This window comes from Artibeus jamaicensis, unplaced genomic scaffold (assembly GCF_021234435.1).
Source record: "Artibeus jamaicensis isolate MK-2021 breed Jamaican fruit bat unplaced genomic scaffold, CSHL_Jam_final contig_426, whole genome shotgun sequence".
Taxonomy (NCBI): domain Eukaryota; kingdom Metazoa; phylum Chordata; class Mammalia; order Chiroptera; family Phyllostomidae; genus Artibeus; species Artibeus jamaicensis.
Genome location: NW_026521826.1, coordinates 2,428,956 through 2,450,501, shown reverse-complemented (window position 1 = coordinate 2,450,501; position 21,546 = coordinate 2,428,956). Strand labels below are relative to the sequence as shown.

At 44.9% G+C, this 21,546-nt stretch overlaps 1 protein-coding gene across 5 annotated transcripts in view; it reads left to right on the top strand.

Moving 5' to 3' along the window:
- Positions 1–21,546, top strand: part of FAM107B (family with sequence similarity 107 member B) — a 205,631-nt gene that overhangs the window by 157,300 nt on the left and 26,785 nt on the right. Inside the window, exon 2 of one of the 5 annotated variants that reach the window (XM_053665734.1) lies at positions 2,420–2,517. The exons of the other annotated variants lie outside the window; for them this stretch is intronic. The gene's annotated coding sequence lies outside the window, so the exon portion shown is untranslated. The remainder of the gene's footprint in view (positions 1–2,419; positions 2,518–21,546) is intronic. 5 annotated transcript variants of the gene reach the window in all.

Below are 21,546 nucleotides of genomic sequence, written 5' to 3'. Positions count from 1 at the left end.
TTTGATGTTAGGAGTAGAAGTGATTGAACAACCTCAATGATGTTCTTGTTGACAATACTTGATTGGTGTGTCAGGCATTCATCACAGGTTCTGACAGAGTTGATGGCTGCGATTCATCCATGTGACTGAAAAAACCGTTTCCATCATGCCTTACTAGGGACCTGCCACACTGCTGTCTCCCTGACTGTGTCACAGGTGGACCACAGCTGGTTTCAGAGCCCTGTGGTAACTGCTCCTCCTACCTGCTCAGCCTTGTCTTCTGCCATTTACAGGCTGAGTCCTCCTGCATTCAGCCAGGCTGGTGTCTCCATTGTTCCTCGAATTTGTGGGCCCTTGGTGCTCCCGAAAATGTCCTGCTTGGTCGTTGCTAACTGACTAGCCAAACCCTTTTTTCTAGACTTGCTTCAGTGAGATCTCACATACTGGTCTAACCTACTAGTCATACAGTTTAGTTCTAAATCAGTATGTGATGTTATGTGACGCTAATATTTAATATACCTTGGTTTAGTTTTTACAGAAAGACTAAATACTCCCTAAAAGAGATTCCTCTTTATACACTTTTTATATCCCCTGATTCTATGATGGCCATCTGTTTCAGGTGGAAAAAATGAAAGACAAGATGTGAACTGCAGAACGCCCATGGGACCGACTTTTGGTCGGGGCACACTCAGTTCCCCAGTCCGAGGACGTGGGCCTGAGCGGGGCTGAGCCAGTGCCGACCGGTGATCTAAGCAAGCTGTTGAGTTGGTCCATGTGTCGGGTAGTGTGTAGCCTGCCAGTTGAACTGATACTGAGCAGGCAGGGGTTGTGGATTTATAAACCTGGAGATTGTGTGAAGCATTGTATGAACTAGAATTTTTCAACCCAGGGAGGAAGATGTTGCAATCCAAAAATTTAAACTAGTGTAATTTTCTCCACATTTAGAGAAGGCTCGTACCAGTTCCTTCCACACAGCACAGCACAGCACCATGCTTCTCTGATGACTAAAGGAGAAGCTATGGGCTAGAAGGGCTTCAGTTCAATAGCATTGATCGAAATAGCTTGGGGGAACTTTTAAAAGGTTCTAAAAGGTTTCTCTCTCTCTCTCTCTTTTTTTTTTTCTTTAAAGAATAAAGTAACACAGCTCCTTGCTTTGATTTCCACTAGGGTGGGAACTTTAGAGGGTAGGTCCACCAGAATTCCGCCATGGGTCCCTGGTCCTCAGTGCTGGCTCAGAGGTGCTCAGTGAGGGTGGATGGCTGGGGGGTTGGTTCAGCTGCTTGGTCTTGGAGGGGAGAGGAGATGTGTGGACTGATTGGCCCTTACAGTCCTCCCAGCCTTCCCTCTTTACGTGGTCACGGTGTGTTTTTGGAGTGGCTGATCATGGTAGAGTCTCCCTTTGCGGTGCCCTCCTGGACCTAGACACTGCTTATTTATTTATTTATTTTTTAAGTTTCAGAGGTTCTGATGTGCAAGCCAGGGTTGAAAATCACAGCCGTAGAGTGTTTGAAGGTGAATGGTGGTTAACTTAAGCCGTTGGTTTATATGTAAATAAATGAAATTGGCATAGCCTTTTATAGTAATATATCTTTTATTTGCTTTTTGGTTGGACCCATACCACTCAGTAATAAAAGAGGTTTTCTTTCTCCTACATCATCAGCTGCTACTTTGGGCCTCCTTTCACATTTTGCTTGGCAGCTAATAAGATTTAAGTTCTTTGGGCACATTTTTATTATACTTAGCAGAACATATTATTAAGGTGTTGATGGGATTTAAAAGATTCAGCAACATAGTGTAAGAGCGTAGGTGGTCTCCAGCTCTAAACACTAGATTTAGAATCTTCCTGCTCAACTCATCACCCATCCCCCAGATTTCCAGCCCTCCCTGCATTCACTAGAAGTACACTTATTAGACTCTTGAGTTCAGAATCCAAGGGAGGAATACAGTTAGGAAAATTGGGATCAGCTCAGTGGTTGCAAGCTGACCTCTCTGTTTAATTATATTCCTGGACACTTGAAATTTCTATCCAATTTTGTCCATTTTCAGGCTGTGTAATAATTCAAACTCTACTTTGTGCATAAGTAACATTTTAAAAGTTACGTATTTTGGCATCTCTAGAAAGGTCAAGTTATTTACCTTTTATACTTCAGGGTGAAATAATTAGGTGATCTGTTTACTTCCTGACCTCTAAACGCTACAGGGAGCAAAAAGGAGTTTTAAAAACATGTCTGCATTTGTGTGTGTGTGTGCACGCACACAGGTGGGGAAGGAAAGTCATTATGGACTGTGTCCTGAATTCCAAAGCATGCGGGGGAACTCAGGAGGAGTGGGAGGGCACGGGGAAGACATGTTTGGAGAAACTAGGAGGGAATTACCTGGATTGTAGTGGGTCAAAAAATTAATTTTTTTTCTAAAACTTAAATTTTTTTTTCTCTTCTAGCCTGTTGACTTCTTTGGCAAGAGATAAAATACAGTACAGCAGTGAAGAGCTCAAGCTCTGGCTGCAGACCCACCGGGCTGAGTGCTGACCTTGAGCAGGTTGTCCCTGAGCCTCAGCTACTCCTCTGTTAGTAGGGGTGAAAATACCTTCCTCATAGAACTGCCGGAGTTCAAGAAGATGAGCTATGCAGTGTTGAAAGTGGTACTTGGACCCATTTCAGTCAGTACTAAGCACTGGATAAATATTAGCTAGTGGGAGAAGTAGAATGTCTGTGGGTTACCTGGGAAGCAACATCACTGATAATCTAGTTTCTATTACATATTTTAAACCATTTTTAAAAATCCCGTTGCAGTAGAGCACAGACCAAACCAGGGTGGGCATTTAGTAGGGAGAAATAGAAAGAGTAGAAGTCAGTTTTACCCAAGATTAGTGAACAACTTTTTTTTTTTTTTGGTACCATGACCAATTTAGGACAAATAAATATGTTTATGGCCTGCATCTCTTTTTCATGCAAAGCTTATTGAGACATTGAATTGTGTTAGCAAATGCTAATAATTGAATATGTAATATATTTTAAATCCTGGAGATAGAGTGCTATATAAGAGAGAAATAGCCCTGGTCCTCAGCTGTACATCTAGAGGGGAGATGATGGAATAATGTGTCCTCAGCAGTAAACTGGACAGTTCTGGACTGTGAGAATTTAGGACAGAGACTGTTGGGGGAGAAACCCAAGCTAATGGGGTGATATGGAAAGGTGATGTTTGAGTAGAGATGAAAAGGGTGAAGATGAGCCAGAGGTAGGAGAGATTTGGGGGGGTTGTATGTGCAAAGACTTGGCCAGGGAGGAAACAAAGGGAGGCCAGCCTGGCTGGAGTGCAGGGAGCGAGGGCGGAGGGAAGGCTGAGATGAGGCGGGAGAAGCAGGCCCGGGTCAGGTCAGCTGGGAGTGAGGGTCAGAAGCTAGTGGGGAGTGAACTAACCTAATTTACATTTTAAGACAAACCCAAGGTAAGAAAGATAATTTTTGGTGCAGGTTGCGTGCTTTGACATTTTTCTACTCAATAATGTAAACATTGGGACTTTTTTTGTTTTGTTTCTAGCCGTGGGACTCTTGGTACCTGGGTGTATTTGAGGAACACAATGCCAAGGGGGCCTTCTGAATTTTTACCCTGCATTACATTGCAGCTGAACTGTGGAGGTTCCGCTGGTGGCCTCTGGCCTTGGCCATATCACACAGAGTCCTGTTATCCTGTCAAGCCGAGCACACAGTAGGTTGTTCATCAAACCAGAGGTCTGCACAACTTTGTCATGTCAAGGGCAGGACTCTCATTCATTTGGTCAGGGCTGTGACAGATGACAATGTCATGACCCAGCCAACATCTGGCACGCTGAGTGCTGACTAGTCTGTTTCCTTGAACAATCACGGCATCCTGGCTGAGCCAAGAACAATCCAGAAACTCTGTGATCAGTACTTTGCAGATCTTCTAGGCTTTGGGTTGGAGTAACCCGGGACAACTGTATTGTAAATTTCTGATACCAAATACCAACTTTCAGATCGGCTGGTTCTGAGCACTGGGAAGGGCTCTTTGGAAGGCCATTTTAAAGTAATCATCACCAAACAGTGCTCTTCCTGTATTGATATCGAGGAGGGAATTTAATGCTCTTGTTGCCCTTGGCCTTCTCCCTCTGCCTGATCACCTCCTTGTACTGAAAGGCTCATTGCAGCAGTGGGGGCTACATTCAGACACAAGCTTCGATAGAGTGTTCTAATGGATCATAGATCTCTTAGGAGTCACACTAATATTTTGTACTTTAGCTGCAGACAGGTACAATGCAGATTTCTCCCAGTTCCCTTTTTTGAGGGGGAGGGATGGGGAGTGTGTGTGGCTTTGAAAGGGGGCCTGGCTGTGGTGCCCAGTGCAGAGCCTGCGAGTGTGCAAGTCTGCAGGTGTGGAGCTGAGTGTCCTGACCAGTGAGACCCTCTGATCTGGCCTGAGGCGCACAGGTAAGGAAACTGACCTCAGGACCTTCCTCTTCTGTACGTACACAGCCTGAGGGCCGTAGAGCTGGTGATAGTACCCACTGCCACCTGTGTCCTTTGTCAAAGCACGATGCTTAGTTAGCTGTGAAGAAAATGGTCAGTAACAAATGTAATGCAGAAATAAATAATGTCCAATTATTCCAAGTCACTGAGTTGAATCTTTTTATCTCTGCAGCTTAAAACAAAATGTGTTCCTAATGGAGGAGGAAACAGAACTTATTAAAAAAAAAAGAACAAGGCAAAATAAAAGTAGATTAAGAACAGGAATAAAATGTTTGTCTAGGATACTTTGAATGTTTATTCTCTAATCAGGCATTAAATTATGTCAGTGGGAGTAACATTAACCTGGGTTTAGAAATGTCATCTGTACTTAATTTGAATAATAGATGTATTAGTAAATCTACTTTTGTTTCATAATACTGTTTAATTTGGTAGTTAGTTCCATAATTAATTTTTTTCTTAAGGGTGAAAAACAAACATGGTATCTCTTCAGATTAGTAAATAGCTTTATAACAACAATGACCTGTTTTGTGAACATTCATAAATTCAGTTTGTGTCATTTAGACTTACTGCTTTTTTTCAAGTCAAGGTTATGGATCAGGGGGATCCATGCCCTTTTGGTTTGGCAAACTAGTGATTTCTTAATACCTGAATGGTAGTTTATATAATAATTAGTGATATGTCTAATGTGAAAGAGCTAGACTGCTCAGCACCAATCTGAGCAGGCATTATGGTCCACTGTCGCTATGACAACCAACAATTTGAGTCTAACATTAACAGTTAACGTGTTACACCACAGGGGCACAGACACTCACACAGTTATTGTATATTTGTTTTAAAAACTGACCTGACCAGATTAGGCGATGGTATATTATCATCATGGCTTTTATCAACCTGATTATTTCCATTGAGGAGCCTTTCACTGCGGCCATTCACATACACTTTTTTTTTTTTGGTAGGGAACTGGAGAGGAAAGCATTGGCTAACCAGCGTAGACAGGAAAGAAAGGGAGAATGTAACCCAACCCTCTTTTGAAACCTTCTGTCCTCACTTATTAGCTACTTGGTACTGGTGCTTCCTGTTTCCAATCTGATGTTAATGTAATCCTATCCTTCATCCTGAGATTGTTTATTGCCTTCAGCAGAATTCCTAGCATATTTGAGGCCCTGCCCCTTTAATTTGTGCCAGATCCTCAAACCACAACCAGCCCAATCCATCTCTCTCCTGCCTTCCTGCTGTTGGTGGTAAAGACCTTGTGGGGCAAATAAGTTTAACCCTCTGATCGTTCCTGCACTTTCCCGCTGCAGCCTCCCAGGCCCAGCCTTATGGCTCTCTGCCCATCGTCTTGGTTTTGATTAAGCCTGGCAACTTTGTCCTGTCTTAACAAACATTAGACATTCACTGCCCTCTCTTTAGTAAATATGCTCAAGGTAGGTGTTCTGTTACTCAGACCTTCAGTACTGATGACCGAGGGTCCTGTTTCCAAAGATCAGGGAAAGGTATTCCTGGAGGAGGTGTATTTGAGGGGTGGGGCAGTAGGAGGGTAGAGGGAAAAAGATAAAGCTTCTGACTCTGAACAAAAGATAAAGAAGTTTCTGACTCTAAATAAGGCATGCAGCCAGTTTACCTAAGATACTCCGTGACCTGTGCTGGTGGCAGCTGTGTTTGGATCAAGGTGTTGATGAGGCCAGAAAGGGGAGCGGTTCAGAACAGGTCTGCCCAGGGCCGGCCTGTATCACGTGGGTTGACTTTGTGAAGGAAAAAGATTTCACAACATGCATCCAGGTGATTTTGAGAGGACATTTATTAAAGCTGGGGACAGTGAAACAAGAAGGGCCTAGGACAGAAGCAGCAACAGGAGGGAGACCAGGTGCAGCTGCTTTGAGCTATAGGAACAGAACAGGCGAGAAGGGAGCCAAGGCAGGGCTGCTGGCAGCTCACCGCGAGTCAGAGAAAACGGGGCCTTGGGGACAGGTTCGGGGGGTTAGTCCGCCATGAACTGTCACTGCCCACTGCTCCCTTAGAGTTGAGCAGATGCAAACCTGTGGGGGAAGAGGAGGGGGAAGGCGAGGGGGACGGGAAAGGCGTGGGTGTGCTCCTGGGAGGGAGAGCGCTCCAGGTTCTCAGTCTTGAGGGTTTTAGAGTGGGAGTTTAGGGGCAGTCTTAGGGAAGGGTCTCAACAGAATATTCATCAGCTTTTCCAGGTGTGCTTTTTTGGGGTCATGGTGTCTACTGATTGGTTGGCACAAAGACAGGAGTCATTAGTTGTAGCAGCTGGTCCTGGTTGTCGCCTGACTGGTTTTGCTGCTTCTCTGGGCCTGGAGCTGAAATGTAACTGAGGCCTAGATGTTATGTCTGGAGGAAGAAAAGTCAGGGGGGGTCTAAACCACATGACCAGCAACACGAAAGTTCATGATACAGCTGTAGTTTCTTGTTCAAAACCTGTATGAACAGCAGCATGCCGGGGGAAGAAAGGTCATCTTGGGGCCAAGGTCCCCCACCGGTTGTGCCTGTTGCTAGGCACCCAGGGCCTTCCATCCTGGTGACCTGTATCTGGCTGTGAATTGCTGGGCCAGTTTGTTTAGCTATCTTTCTTAGTTTCCCCACTCCACTTGCCAAGGAATTTTTCTAGCTCCTTCCTGTTCTGTCGCACCAATATGACAGGCCAGAGGCACTTGTTACTATATGGATTAAAGTTAACTCCTGTAATAACACTGAGAGAAATATAAGGAAACTGGGGCTCAGAAGGTAATATGATCCCCTGCAAAGGTTTCGAAATGGATTTGTTTGAATTCTGGCCTTCCTGTTACTAATTGTGTGAATCTGGGCAAGTTTCTTAGCTTCTCTGACCCTCCAAACCTAACTTAGAGTGTTGTGAAAATTCAGTGAGGTGATGGATGTGGGCAGTTAGGACTGTGCCCAGCCCACAGCTAATATTGAGTTACGATTCGGAGCGTTTTCACTGTGGAACTAAGGTCATGCAGCCGATACATGGTGGAGCTGGGTTCGGGTTGCTGTGACCGTAAAGCCTGGGTTTGCCGCTCAGCTCCGGACCACCATCACCGTTGCCCTGTCTTTTTTTCACCAGGAAGAAAAATAGATCAGTTCTTCATTTTCTTACTGTTTCCTGTGTGGTGGGGATAAATGGCCTTGGACCGTTGGGCTCTAGATACCCGGGTCTGGAGAACATTCTCTTACTCATTGTTTATTTCAGCAAAGTGTGTGGAATTTTGTTCTCCTTAAAAAGTTGTGCAAACAGGATTACTGTTCTGTTCATATTAAACATGTTATTTGAGTTACACTGTAGTTTTATTATAAAGGCAAATGTCATTAAAGTTAGTTTTAAATAATGATGTACTGTAGCTGTCATTTTATTTATGGATATAGAAATTATTGAAACTGCTTTTTTAAAAAAATATTTTATTTATTTATTTTTAGAGAGGGGATGGGAAGGAGAAAGAGTGGGATAGAAACATCAATGTGTGGTTGCCTCTCATGTGTCCCCCACTGGGGACCTGGCCTGCAACTCAGGCATGTGCCCTGACTGGGAATCAAACCGGCGACCCTTCGCTCCACAGTCCCGCACTCAGTCCACTGAGCTACACCAGCCAGGGCTGAAACTGCTTTTAAAAAATGTTTTAATAAGGCAAGGAAGTACCTTCTGGGTCATCTCTATTTCTCATGTTCCATCATAGCGGGGACAATGACTTACCTAAGAACAAATATAATTCTCTAATTTTTAATTGTTATTCCTTTCCTCCTTCATAAGTAGCCAGAAAGATTTGAGGTCATTCTTTAATGACTGGAGGGTTTTAAAGGATGGTTCAAAAGACCATGGTGGCTTTAATAGCATTGCTTGTAGCCCAAATACAGCTTTATAAAGGTCATGGTTTTTAGGTGTTTTCCATTTGGAGGGATGATGACCCTTGGCATCAGCAGCTCATCCAACTTGCATGTCTGTTGGAAGTTTTCAGATGCCTTCCCTAGTCTTTGGAGTGCTGCCGAATTATTGTGGCAAGTTTAAGTAAGTGAATGAGGGCGGTATTGTTCATGCTGCTTCCATTAGCGGGTCATGAAATCAATTTAGTGGGTCATGACAAGCATTGCCAAAAAGTGAAATGATGGAAATGTCAGGGTGTATGGCATGTAGTAAAGGCTATGTATTGCTTCTGGAAAATTTATTTCAGCTAATTTTAGTGTGGGTATGTTTTGGGTCACTGTGTGCAAAGGGGATTACAGACAGTGAAGTTTGAAAGCCATTGATCTGAGGAGTTTTAGAGAGTTTGTACACAACTTTAGACTAACTCTGTGAATTGAAGTGCTTATAATTGAATCTTTAGCATTGGTTTTTGTGAGTTTTCGTCAGATATAATGAAGTTTAGAAATAGTAACAACAGATTAAAAAAATATTTTATGTCTTTATTTTTAGAAAGAGGAGAAGGGAAGGAGAAAGTGGGAGAGAAACATCAATGTGTGGTTGTCTCTCCTGTGTCCCCTACTGGGGACCTGGCCTGCAACCCAGGCATGTGCCCTGACTGGGAATCAAACCAGTGACCCTTTGCTTCGCAGGCCTGTGCTCAATCCACTGAGCTACACCAGCCAGGGCACAACAGATTTTTTTTGTATGTAACTCATCACTTTATTTTTTTGGTATTTTTTTTCCATGACGATTTTAGTCTCCTTATACCCTCCTCTCCATAGCAATCACCACACTGTTGTCCATGTCCATGAGTCCTTTTCCCTTTTTGCTTCATTCCTCCCCCACCCCTCCGCCACCCTATAACTGTCATCTGCTCTCTATCTATGAGTCTGTCTCTGTTTTGCTTGTTAGTTCAGTTTGTTCATTAGATTCCACATATGAGTGAAATCATATGGTATTTGTCTTTTGGTAACAGATATTTTCCCAGAGCTAATATAGTTTATAAATGGAAAATAAGGTTTATGGCTTCAATTCTGAAGATTCTTAGATAAAATTAGGAAAATAAAGTTGTTAGTGTCCTTACTAATTAACATGTCACATGTACCATTGTGTTTGTAGATTTTGTACTATAAACTGAATTTTAAAATCTTAGATAAATTTTACTCCAAAATACTTGGACCCTTACCAGTTTAATATTTGTAGGATTACAGACTAAAGAGTAGAAAATTTATTTCTACATTTTGTTCTTTTAACTCTTTATTATCTTAACAACTTTTAAAAGAGTTAAGTCTTTTTACATGGCCCTTTGGCTACATTTTACTTTGAATCCTTAACTTGATTGGGTAAAACTATCCTATCTTAATTAAGCTTTTTGGATTAGAGTGTTTTTGTTTTTGTTTGTTTGTTTTTGCATAAGGGAAGTTAGCTGTCATGATGCATCTGTAGCTTCTTGTTAGGGAATCATATTATAATTGTTCTTCTGGAAGTGATTAATGATTTCCTTTATAACCAGTTGTAAGCAGAGGACAAGTTTTCATTAGGAGTGTGTTGACATGCCATTTGTTCTTGCCCTTCTCATTTAATTCAGTTAACTCCCTTTGGTGTGGATTTTAAAACAGATACTATTAAAATGAAGTCCTAGACTTTCTGAAAATGAGAGAATTCAGTGCTGATGGGAGGATTCCAAAGCTGAGTTCTTGAGTAACAGGGAACCTATTGCAACAGGAGAAATGAACGTATTTAAAACTTGGGTGACTTCAGGGAGAGAACAGAGTTCTCCCTTTCATGTGGAACTGGTCTTGCAAAGCATTTACTAGTTATCAGCCCATCCCGTTCTTTTACTTCAGCAGTATTGCTGCTGTAGGATTGAAGTAGCTTGATGATGTGTCAAGACTTGGGGAAAACATTACCTGACTGTAGTGTTATTAAACAGAAATGGGTTTGATTGAAATGCCTGAGTGGCCTGATGGAGGGTATGTTGGTACTTGGGGCAAAAGTCTAATCTCTGGTGGCCGAGGACATGGGGACTGTGGACACAGTGGGGCAGTGGTTTGAGCTGCAGGGGGAGGAGGAAGGAGTTAAGGCTTTATTGTGAGAAAGAAAATTTGCTTGAAGATGGAAGCTACAAAGTAAACATGAGGCAACGATCACAGATTCATTTGACAGTAAGTATTGCAGTAGTCATAAATTGTCCTTTAAAGAATCCCGTTTGAGTGAAGTTGAATGCAATCACTCAACTTCTGTGGGATCTGGATTCTGACTGAGGTATCTGTTCCTCATCACTGAAATTAAGTCGGTATTTCTCTCAGGCCTCTATTTACCCACGATCAGGCCTCCGTTTACTCCAGAAGTACAGTGAATGCATTTTTGAAATCATAACTGAGCAGTCATGAGTGAGCCTTTAAAACAGTGAGCCTCCGTGCCGTGTCAGTCGGGAGGAAGGCCGTCCGCTTTTTGGACATCGCAGCCACGCACGCCTGCTTGGTTCAGTGCAGGCCGCTCGTTGTTAGCATTTATTTCTCTGTGTGCCTTGTTTGGGTTGCTGCCATTCCTTCCCATCCTCATTTTCCTCTGCCTGTTACTGCACATATGAGAGTCAAGGCTTTGGTGTGGCCCCACGGGGCGATCAGATCCAGTGTCTGGACTGTGTGTGCCTACGCTGTGAGGGTGACTAAAATGACTGCTTATGATAAGCAGGCGGTCTCAAGGAGCTGGGGGTGCCTTGCTTTTGCATTTCAGTGACTCCATGAGACAGCCTGTGGGAAAATGGTAATAAGGCCTGGCGACTTAGAATGACAAGCCTCTGGAGGGAGTTGAATTAATGTGCAGAGCCGTCAGTATAGTTTACTCCCTCTTCCGGGGCTCACACCCACTACACATGTGCTTACATTTGAACTTTTGCCAAAACTCCCTTAGTTTAAAAGGGGAGGTTTTGTGGAGATGGAAAAGCTAAGGCTGAAAGGGCTTCCATTAAAAGTCTCCTGTCTTTGTTGCTTATTGAAGCTTTCATTATAGATACCGTATGGACTAAACACTTCTAAGAAATTGTTATTGCAGTAGTTTCCCTTTCAGCTCTGGAGCTGAGGTCTAGAGTAGCTCAGTGACCTTGTCATGCAGGGGCTGGGGAAGCCCCGTCAGGAGGTCCCGGTGCCTTTGAAGACAGTTGAACTGAGTATGTGCCTTAGTCTGTTAGGCTGCCCTGACAAAATACTATAGACTGGGTGACTTAACTGGTGTACATTTATTTCTCACAGTTTTGCAGTCTGGGAAGTCCAATATCAAGGTGCTGGCTGATTCAGTTCCTAGTGAGGACTGTTTCCTTGGCTTGTAGATGGCAGCCTTCATCAAAGGGCAGAGAGAGAGAGAGAGAGAGAGAGCGAGCAAACTTTGGTGCCTTTTCCTTTTGCGAGGACAGTAATCTCATCATGGGGCTCCACTCATATGACCTCTTTAATCCTATTCACTTCACCAAAGACTCACTCCAAGTTCAGTTTTACATTGGGGAGTAGGGCTTCAACATAAAGAATGGGGTGGCGGGGGAGCACATTCAGCCCGTAACAGTCTGTGTATGTGACAGCATGATTGTCTGCTCGACAGATATGCTGTGTGCTCTTCACTGTGCCATTGCCCTGTTCCCATTTTCCCAGCTTCCTTTGCTGCTGCGATCACATGGCACAGCTCTGGCTAATGACATAGGAGAACTCCCCTAAAGGCTTCTGGGCAGGACTTCCTTCCAAGATAGACAGGCTGTGAGGCGAGGCTTCGGGGCCGCTGAGGCAGAGCAGGAGGATGACTAGAGCCCTGGGTGCTGATGTCACCCAGGAGCTCCGAAATAGCCTTGTACGGCCCAGTGCTGGCTTCTGCCGTGAGGTGGAGGCGCGCCCCGCGCTTTGAGCAGCTTTTAGTCTGGTGTAGTTCCACGTGCCCCACAGCATCACCAGGGACACAGTCCACGAGGAGAAGCCTTCCTCCTCTAGGAGGCGGTACAGTCTTGAAGTCTGACACTCCCCCTTGTGGTGTACTCCCCACACTGCACTTAATTGTGTGTGTCTGCCCTCACTGGCGTTGAGCTCTGGACACCAGGGACCATGTCTCACTCCTCCCTAGATCTTTAGGGCCCAACCCACAGCCCATATTGCACGCAGGGGCACACAGTGATTGTCTAAGGACACTTCTAGTCTTGCCGACAGCTGTTGGTTTAATATCCCTACTTGGGTTTTGGTGTCATAACAAGACTCCCTCTCTTTGTTGGGCACAGAGAACCCATGAGGTAACCTGAAGAGAGGTAAGATGGAAAACAGACGTTGATTAAAAGTACCTGGGCTGTGTAAATAGCTGCTCTCTGGGGTTTAGTTAGAGCCAGACAGTCCTCCAAAGACCCAGACGGAGACGTGCCCTGTTTTCATTGTGAAAGCAGAAATCACGTACCAGTCCATTTATATTCTTATAACTATGAAGCATGACAGCCATTTTGAAAACACATAACCATTTAGAAAAACGTAATCATTGTTCCTGGCATGAAAGGCTCCCTTTTTCTTTGAGTGAAGAATGAAGTTCTCCAGACAAACCCCAGCAGTGCAGTAGTGGTGGGCGGACGGAGCACATCCTGTCGTGGGGGGAGTGTGTTTGACCCACAGTGTGGCTGAAATGTGAGAAATAGCAGATTGGAGATGAAAACTTCTAAAATGATGGATTGCTGCCTGTCACCCAGAGAAATGGTAAGTCAGGATATAGGTTTGTGGGCCTTTTAATTTCAGGTTCTTTCTACTCCACCACACCTTACCGGTAACTTGTTAAAACAAAACGTGTTGAATCCAGTCGGTCAGCCAGCACCGGGACCCCAGGGGTAGTCATCCCAAAGTTTCGTTCATTTAGTCTGCTGCCGTAGGCGGATGGAGACCAGAAGATTGTTGGATTTTTTTTGGTGGGGGGAAGGCAGGATTGGATTGGTGCTTGTGCTGGGTGATTACATGGTGGAGTTGGGGAAGCAGAGCCAGACTCGGCTGAGGCGTGGTCAGGAAACAGGCGCATTGCAGGGACCAGGGACCCTGAGTGTATGTTATCTGTGTGGTGGGAGGTGCGTGTGGGGTTAGAGCTACCACTCAGTGAAGAATTCCCAGCTCCACGTGCTGGTGAGACCAGGGAGATGTCTGGTCATTTTGTAGTGGCAGCGTGGGGTCGTTCTGAGTATTCTTCATGTTTTCATGGCAACACGGGGGTCAGTAAGTCAGGCCTGTCTTTTCTGGTTGTCAGTAGGGCTGACTTACTTTTCCAATAGCTTATTTAATTATATCCTGAATGCTGATGTTTGAGGAAGAATAGGTTTTAATAAAGGAAGGATGAGGTGTAAATGGAGAACCTAAAAGAGGATGTCTGAAGTTACTGTGTCTAAGCCGTCACTGTTTTTTTAACATTGTAGTTGGTCAATGTTAATATCTCAGGTAAAAAAAGAGACACATGAGTAGTTTTCTCTTACCTGAGAAGCTTGGTTTTTTGTTTTGTTTTTAATCTCACAATGACTTTGCACTCTTCTGGAATTTGGCAGGATAGAAAATCAGCTAGAACTACGGTGCTTGTATTAAAGTATACTTACAGTTTAAACGTACTATCATCTTCAAAGATGGCATCCAGTTATTGATCAGGAGATAAGGTTAATGGTGGTGTTAATGATAGTGCCAAAAACACTTCCCCTGGAGTCAGTAGAACATGTACAAAAATCAATGTAGGAAATACAGTGTAGGAGTCAGAAGTGGGAGAGGCAGTGTGGTGCGGTGAAGTGTGAACCACAGTCGGACACCGGCTGTGGTCCAGGCTCTGCGACCTTCTCTGTGAACTTAGCCGGGCCGTCTGCAGTAATGGCCTCAGTTTCCTCCTCTGTGGTGATGAGGAAGTTGAACAGATGGTCTCTGTTTCTTCCAAAGTTTCTGTCATTAAGTACTTTTGAAGATAGTGTCTTCTTTTTGAAAATATTTGTTTGGTTGCCCAGTAGGGCCAGGCCATAATTTTTATGGGATTATTGTTCCGTTCTTGAAGACAGGAATGTGTGACGGCTTTGAAAACTAGTCCAGCTGGAAATTTTTTCTAGTCTGTGAAGTTTCCTTCCTCTCGGGAGTGACAAGGCCTAAATCAACCATCTTCCTGGTCCATCTCCTTTGTAGTTTGCTGAAATGACGGCCTGAGGTGTTTCAGAAAATAGCATAAAATAAAGTGCTAAGCAAGGCCTTTTTATTCAGGAATTTTGCAGTTTGGGGATAAAATCCCGTAGCATTTGTTAGCAAATTTAAATTTTTTGAATATAGAAAAGCATAATATAAAAATTTAAATATTAATATTGTATATAAATTTTGAAATAATTTAGAAACAAACAAACAAAAAAGAAATTGATCAAGAGTTGCATAGTTTCAAAGACGATGGGCCAGGTGGTTTGTAGACAGTGTTTCTGGGACTGCCGCACGGCAGCTTCACTTTAGCTGCAGCAGGAGGACCTTCTGTCCTCAGTGGGTATCGTGCCCTCCATGCTGTCTGTCACTGGCAGGCAGAGAGGTGTCTGCTCCTGTGGGCTAGTGTTTAATGTGCATGTTAATCTAAACATGTTATTGTAGCCGTCAGAGATGTCAGGCAGGTATTCACCAAGATGACTGTCAATGTGATAGTGCCAATACTCCTGCCCCCCAGTCAGTGACTTTGTAACAGCGGTGCTAAAACACTGTGGGGAACAAATCGACAGGTGGGATGCATCATGCTGTCAATTTAGGAGAAAGAGCACAGTGCACACTTCCAAATCCCATATGAGTTAACCTAGAGAAGTTCTAGAGCAAAGTGGTTAAGAGTGTAGACTCTGGAGCTAGTGGTGTGATGCCGCTTTGTTGCCTTGGCTGAGTTACCTAGCTTCTCTGGCCTCAATTTCCCTATCGGTACAATGGGGTGAATATCTACCTCAAAGCTGTGTGGCACTTAGTAAGCACGAGAAGGCAGATTGCGGGCCCACCCCCAGTGACTCTGAGTCAGGAGCTCTCTGGTCCAGCATTTGCATTTATTAAGTTCCTTGCTTGTGCTGATGCAGCTGTTTTTTGGACTACACTTTAAATAGCTTCTGTACACACAAATGTGTGTACTAGGAAATCAAGGGCATTCTGCTTGGGAACCTGATATTTTCTCCCATGTGATACATTGTGATTATTTTCTCTTTCATTATTTGTTTTAATAATATGATTTTCAAGCTGCATTGTATTGTATTATTAGATAGTTAATGGTTTCCTTTTTTCTCACTATCACAGATAAACTATGCCTATACATACAGTTTGAGTACATCTCTGATTATCTCATTGGAGTACATTCCTCGAAGTAGAATTATCGGCTTCGAGGGATACATGTTAAAGCCTTCTGTCACATACTACCGACAAATTCTTCAGGAAGGAAGTAGCAAAACTTTATCCTTTTAAGAGTAGTCTGTGAGAGGAAACACTGGTTTTCTAAACGTAAGGGGATGAGGAGAAAACCGCTCACTAACTTTATAAAACTTACGTGTGTGGGCTTTGTGGGAGAAGGCAGGAGGCTGTCTGTGGATTCACAGAGAGGACAAAGGTAAATCGTGAGAAACCAGGGGAGCAGCAGTGGGCACTGCCTTGTGGCTGGATTTCAGAGGAGGCTCAGGACGCAGACTCGACTTAATTTAAATATGGCGTAATGCAGTGCTCCCCAACCCACTTGGCACCCAGGACTGGTTTCGTGGAAGACGGTTTTTCCGTGGCCTGGGGAGGGGCGCAGGAGGCAGGCGATGTGAGCAAAGCTTCGCTGGCTGGCCTGTTGTTCTCCTTCTGCTGTGCAGCCTGGTTCCAATAGGCCACAGACCCGTGCAGGACCGTGGCCCAGGGGTTAGGGACTCCTGGGTGATTTTATGCAAAGAAGACTACATGGTGCTTCATTTTTGTGTATCAGCTATGGTACATATGTGATTCATGACTAATATCCAGAAACCCCCTGGATTTGGAGTTTTGGTTTAATAAAGTCTGGTCCACACTCCATGCTGGGTGGACATTTCTAGCCCTGGACCAAACAGTTGAGACTCTTCTAAAGGGACTTGGAATGAGGATGGCTGTCCCGGGACAGTTCGGATCACTGGGAGGAAACCTACTCAGCCTAGATGTCCTTTGGAGAAGTCTGTGACTCACAGGCCTGGGTGGGGAGTGGAGGCACGGTGAGGTATGTGTGGAATGTGAGAGGCGTGTCCTCCCCAGGCCTGGCCCTAAGCACAGGGCCCAAGCTCTGCAGCCCTTGGCTCCTAAGCACCGCCCCCACCTGCACACACACCCCGCCCCCCCCCCCCCCCCCCCCCCGTTGTGGAGACATAAACCAGATTCTTCTGTATAAAGAATGTTAGAACGAGTAGGGATCTCAAGGGTCCTCTGGTTCAATCTTCTCTTTTTACAGGTATGGAAATAAATCATTATTTTCAATTAAGCATTTTAAAAATCAGTCAGCCCTGCAACAGAATTGCCGGGTTTTTCTTTCCTTGCTCTGGAAGAGCTGAGCTTTTGAGAATTGAAGTGGTTGAATGGCAGCTAGGAGAGCAGACAAGAAACCACACATGCACCCTGGCCAGGTGGCTTAGTTGGTTGGAGTGCTGTTCCATACACCAAAGTGTTGCAGGTTTGATACCTGGCCAGGGCATGCACTTAGGTTGCAGGTTCAGTCCCTGGTTGGGGTACATACAGGAGGCAACAGATGGATGATTCTCTCTCACATCAATGTTTTTCTCTCTCCTCTCTTTCTCTCCCTCCCTTCACCTCTCTCTAAAATCAATAAACATAATTGTCAGTGAGGATTAAAAAATTATAAATTAAGAAAAACACATGTGATCAATATTTCTTTTAAAAAACAGCTGCTCTGAACACAAACTGTGCCTTCGACCACTGGTGACACTGTTAGGCTACAGAACATTCCTCACTGGTGCAATGAAGGGTCCTTGAACTTCAGATCTCATCAAGCTGCTTTATGCAGGAGACAGAGAACCTCTGAATCACATAATGGTCATCTATAAAATGTCATCTGATAAATATATCAGTTAAGGCAAGTTTAAGGCCAGTGAATTTAAGGTGATTGATTATTGAAGAAATCTGTTAATTGGATAATTGGATAGCATTTCAATTGCTTAGAGATTTGTGCAGATTAATGGGTTGCATATTAATGAAGTGCTAATTACTTCCTGGCATATTTCTGCAAGCCAGTGTACTCATATCTATTTTCCATCAGGCAGCAATTCGAATTATCTTTCTATGGCAAAACACTCATCGCTCATACACAGCAATTGATGGTCTGAACTTTTAGGGAGGGTTTTATTGTGTCATCTTATTGCAGAGGGAACGGAATCAACTGGTTTAGGAGACAGATTGGGTTCTCCCTTCGGAGAAGCGGCCACTTGTCTAACTAATTTGAGCTCCTTCAAGGTCATGTTAGGACAGTTTGTGCAAAGCATGAGCTCCCCTCCCCGCCCTGATTTTGGCCCCTTCTATAAATCTGAGCTCCACACTTCTCTGGAGCTGAGTGGCAGCGGGTCAGGTTCAGTTAAGCAGTATGTGGAAGGCACACGGAGATGTTTGTGGGGATAAGGAGTGAGCCAGGCCCTCCCTTCGTGAGTTGAATGTGAGGGATGAGAAAACTTCTGGTTTTAATGGAAGCAGATGGAAGTACCCTTCCTGTCCTGGGGGATAGGAAGGGGGGAAACCTCAACTTCCAGAGGACCCAGGAAAGGCTTCCTGGAAGGAGTTGCTTCATGTGGACGCTCGGATCCTTCCGTGTTTGCCCCCTTCATTCAGTTTATTTTCGTAGCGTGCCCACCGTGTACCCAGGCACAGCACTGGGAACATGGTGGGGAGTAACGCCAGGCGTGCCGCTGGCCCCGTGACCTTGGCCAAAGGCACAGGGAGTCTGCGGCCCCAGCTCTCTACCAGGTCTGCACCAGCTGCTCACCACGTGGCTACTGTATGGCTTAGGCGTGAGGCATGTGCTAGAGCTGTGGGGAGCGATTGCAGTCAGTCCGAGGTCTCCTCCCTTCTGATGGGACACCCTCGAAAGAAGACCACGTGGAGACACAAAAAATTGTCACATTCGTGGGGGGAGGGTGGTCAAGTAAAACTGCACTCGGTTGTCCAGACAAGCAGGAGATGGCTCCTGAGGAGTGGCCGTGGGAGGACCTGGGGAGAGGTCAGCTGCACACACGCTGTAGGAGTCGCTCACCTGGTGGAAGGGCCGGGGGTGAGTGGGGCCTCCGCAGCCTAGATGGAGAGAGAGCGTAGGGCTAGGCACCTGTTCCTGGAGGACGGTTGGCACCAAGGGACTGAAAGGGGCAGGACACTTGGGCAGATGGGTGCACGGAGAAGCAGGGAGGGTTGTCCAAGGGCTGGTGGTCAACTCCAGGAGACTGACAGTGGCCTGGGGTTCCGGGAGAGGCAAAGGAGAATGTACCCTAAGAAGCCTGGAGCCTTGGGAGCCCTGGGGAAAAGCCCTGAATGTGGACTGCTCTGCGGGTAGGCACGCACCACTCAGTAGTGAGTGCTCAGGGAGTGAATGTGTTTTGCATGAAATTTGTTTTCTCTCAGGTTTTGGTTAATGATGCAGGGGCAGTTGTTTGTCCTTGGCTGCCTCACAGGCATATTGAGGGCCGGCACACAGGGCTTTCATCTGCCCAGTAGGTACCAGTTGGTGAGGAGGACATTTGCTGAGGCCATTCCAGTTTGGAATGAATATCTGTAGTACACAACCATTTTCTGAGGAGTAAGCCCAAATGCTTGGCTTTGGTTAAGAAACCATCTTGTGCTTCAGGGAGGACTAAGCAGGCTGGGACATGCAGAACGGAGGAAGTGAGAGGGCTCTGACCCTCTGTGGCACAGCCTGTCTCTCCCTGGTGGTGCTGTATGGTCCCCACTGTGGTGATGCCAGGCATCTATCTGGTCACCCCTTCTCCTCTCGGGCGGGGGCTGCTGTTGCCCGGGGCTGAGGGCGTTTCCCCTCCCATCTCGCACTAGCACTGCTCGGAATTAGGGTCCTGGAATCTGCCCTGGAGGCAGCAGGTATCTGGGTGAAAAAACCACCAAGGTTGGGCCTGCCAGGACAGGGGGAGTCGCGGTTGGCTGAGAGCTCTGTAGGGTTTTATTTATCTCTGTAACCACTTTCACCCCCCACCCAGCACCTGGTGAAAGTTTATTTTATTTTAACTTTGTTCTGCCTACAGACTCCTTTTCCTCACATCCACAGTGTGTTTTTGTTTTTGTTTTCCTTTTCTCTTTATATTTTGTCTTCACACATTTCCAGGTTAGCTGAATATCCAACTTTATAGCAAAACCAGGTTATTCAAGAGCTGCTTTTCCTTTTTTTTTTAAACTTATAGTTTGGTTTTGAACATGATATCATTGGGCAATATTGAAAGCTCCTCTTTATAGCAAAGCATTGGCTTTTGGGGGGATAGGAGACAGAAGGACTTCAGCTGCTGGGTTGATGTGCTGGTTTCCATGGAAGCAGCCCAAATTTTCCTTTGTCAACTGTCAGCATCTCTGTCTTGCAGTCGGGCACCAGCAGGATCTCTGGTACTCGTCTTGGGTGTAAGTGCTCTCTGAGGCCCTACCGCAGTTACTTCCTTTCTGGGTATCCCTTGTATGTATTTGAGTGATTTGTTAGATGTGAGTGTAAATGCATCGTTAATGTCCAGGAACTCAATCTGAACCTGACAGGAGCAGTAAGCTTTGTGAGCAGTACCTGTATTAAAAAAAGAGTGGAAGGCAGAAGCTTAAAGTATTGCATTGCTTTTCAAGAACATTTTTGTTACCTGCCTTCTACCCATTGCTTATCTGCCCATTCTTTTCCCAACACCTTGAATTAAACATTATGCAAAACATGCCTCTGAAATTATCTTGCCTATTTTCTGTTTTGGCTTTTCCATAGCATTGTCATGTACCAATGGGTCGTCAGTTCAGATTTCAGAAGGGACGTGGGAGGTTAAGTAAATTGTGAACATTGATAAGATTTAGTTGATGTTGAAGAGTTAAACTCTTTATGTTGGACTAACCTAGGAGACTTATGTATTTGTATATACCTCATTTATACAATTGCCCTGTGCTCAGAATAGTTATTTACAACAGATTACTGAGAAATGAGAACTAATGACCCTTTGGCTGTGCAGATAAGAAGACCAAAGCAGGGAGATTGGGACATCACGAGGATTTTCAAGGCCTGGGAGGGCTCAGGCTGCCTGCCAGCCCTTGGTCTCACCTACCCGGGATTTCCTTTCCTTCCCCTCCTCTTCCTTCCTCCCTGCTCCTCTCAGTCACCTGTCTAAGTCCGAACTGGAAAAATGAGCAGAGACCAATGTGGGTTTTTTCTTATTAGACTTGGTCTTAACTAGCATGCTTGTAGTATATGGCTGGCCATTTTCATTTAGGACATTAACTAACGGAGAGTTAGATAAATGAGTTGATTTGTTGGGACTGTCGAACTGTCCAGTTTATCGAGCACCTGCCACATGAGCAGGTACTATGTTTGGTGAATGTTTTCCATATGTTTTCTTCAATGCCTGCAACAACTCTGCAAATGTAGGTGTGCTGGCCCTGATTTATGGTCGAGGAAATCAAGACTCAGGTCGAGTAGTTTATACACAATCAGATAGCTGGTGAGTTACGTAACCAGTATTCTAATTCAGGATAGGCGTTTTTCAAACCTGCTGCTCTTTTCCATTATACCGCATTGCTTCTCATGGACATGGTTTAAAGTGGATGAAATAACAAAATCGTCGTGATCCAGCAGGAACCAAATGATCTCTAGATAGTAATTTTAATAGCTATTTAATATGTACCATATTTATTGAGTTATGCTGTATATACAGAGCAGCACAGGAGTCAATAAAATACTGATCGGTGATTTTGCAGAGTGGACACGCCAGTGTAACCAGAACTTGTACCAGGAGACAGTATTAGCAGCACCCCAGGAACCCCCTTTATCCTCTTACACTTCCCCCAGCTCCCAAGACACCCACTGTTGTGCTGACACCAAGGGTTGGTTGTTGCCTGTTTTTGAACATCATATACATGCAGGCATCCAGTACGGGCTCTTCTGTGTCTGCCTTCTTTGTCCAGGGTTACGTTTGTGAGATTCAGCGGTGCTGTTGCTCACAGCTGGT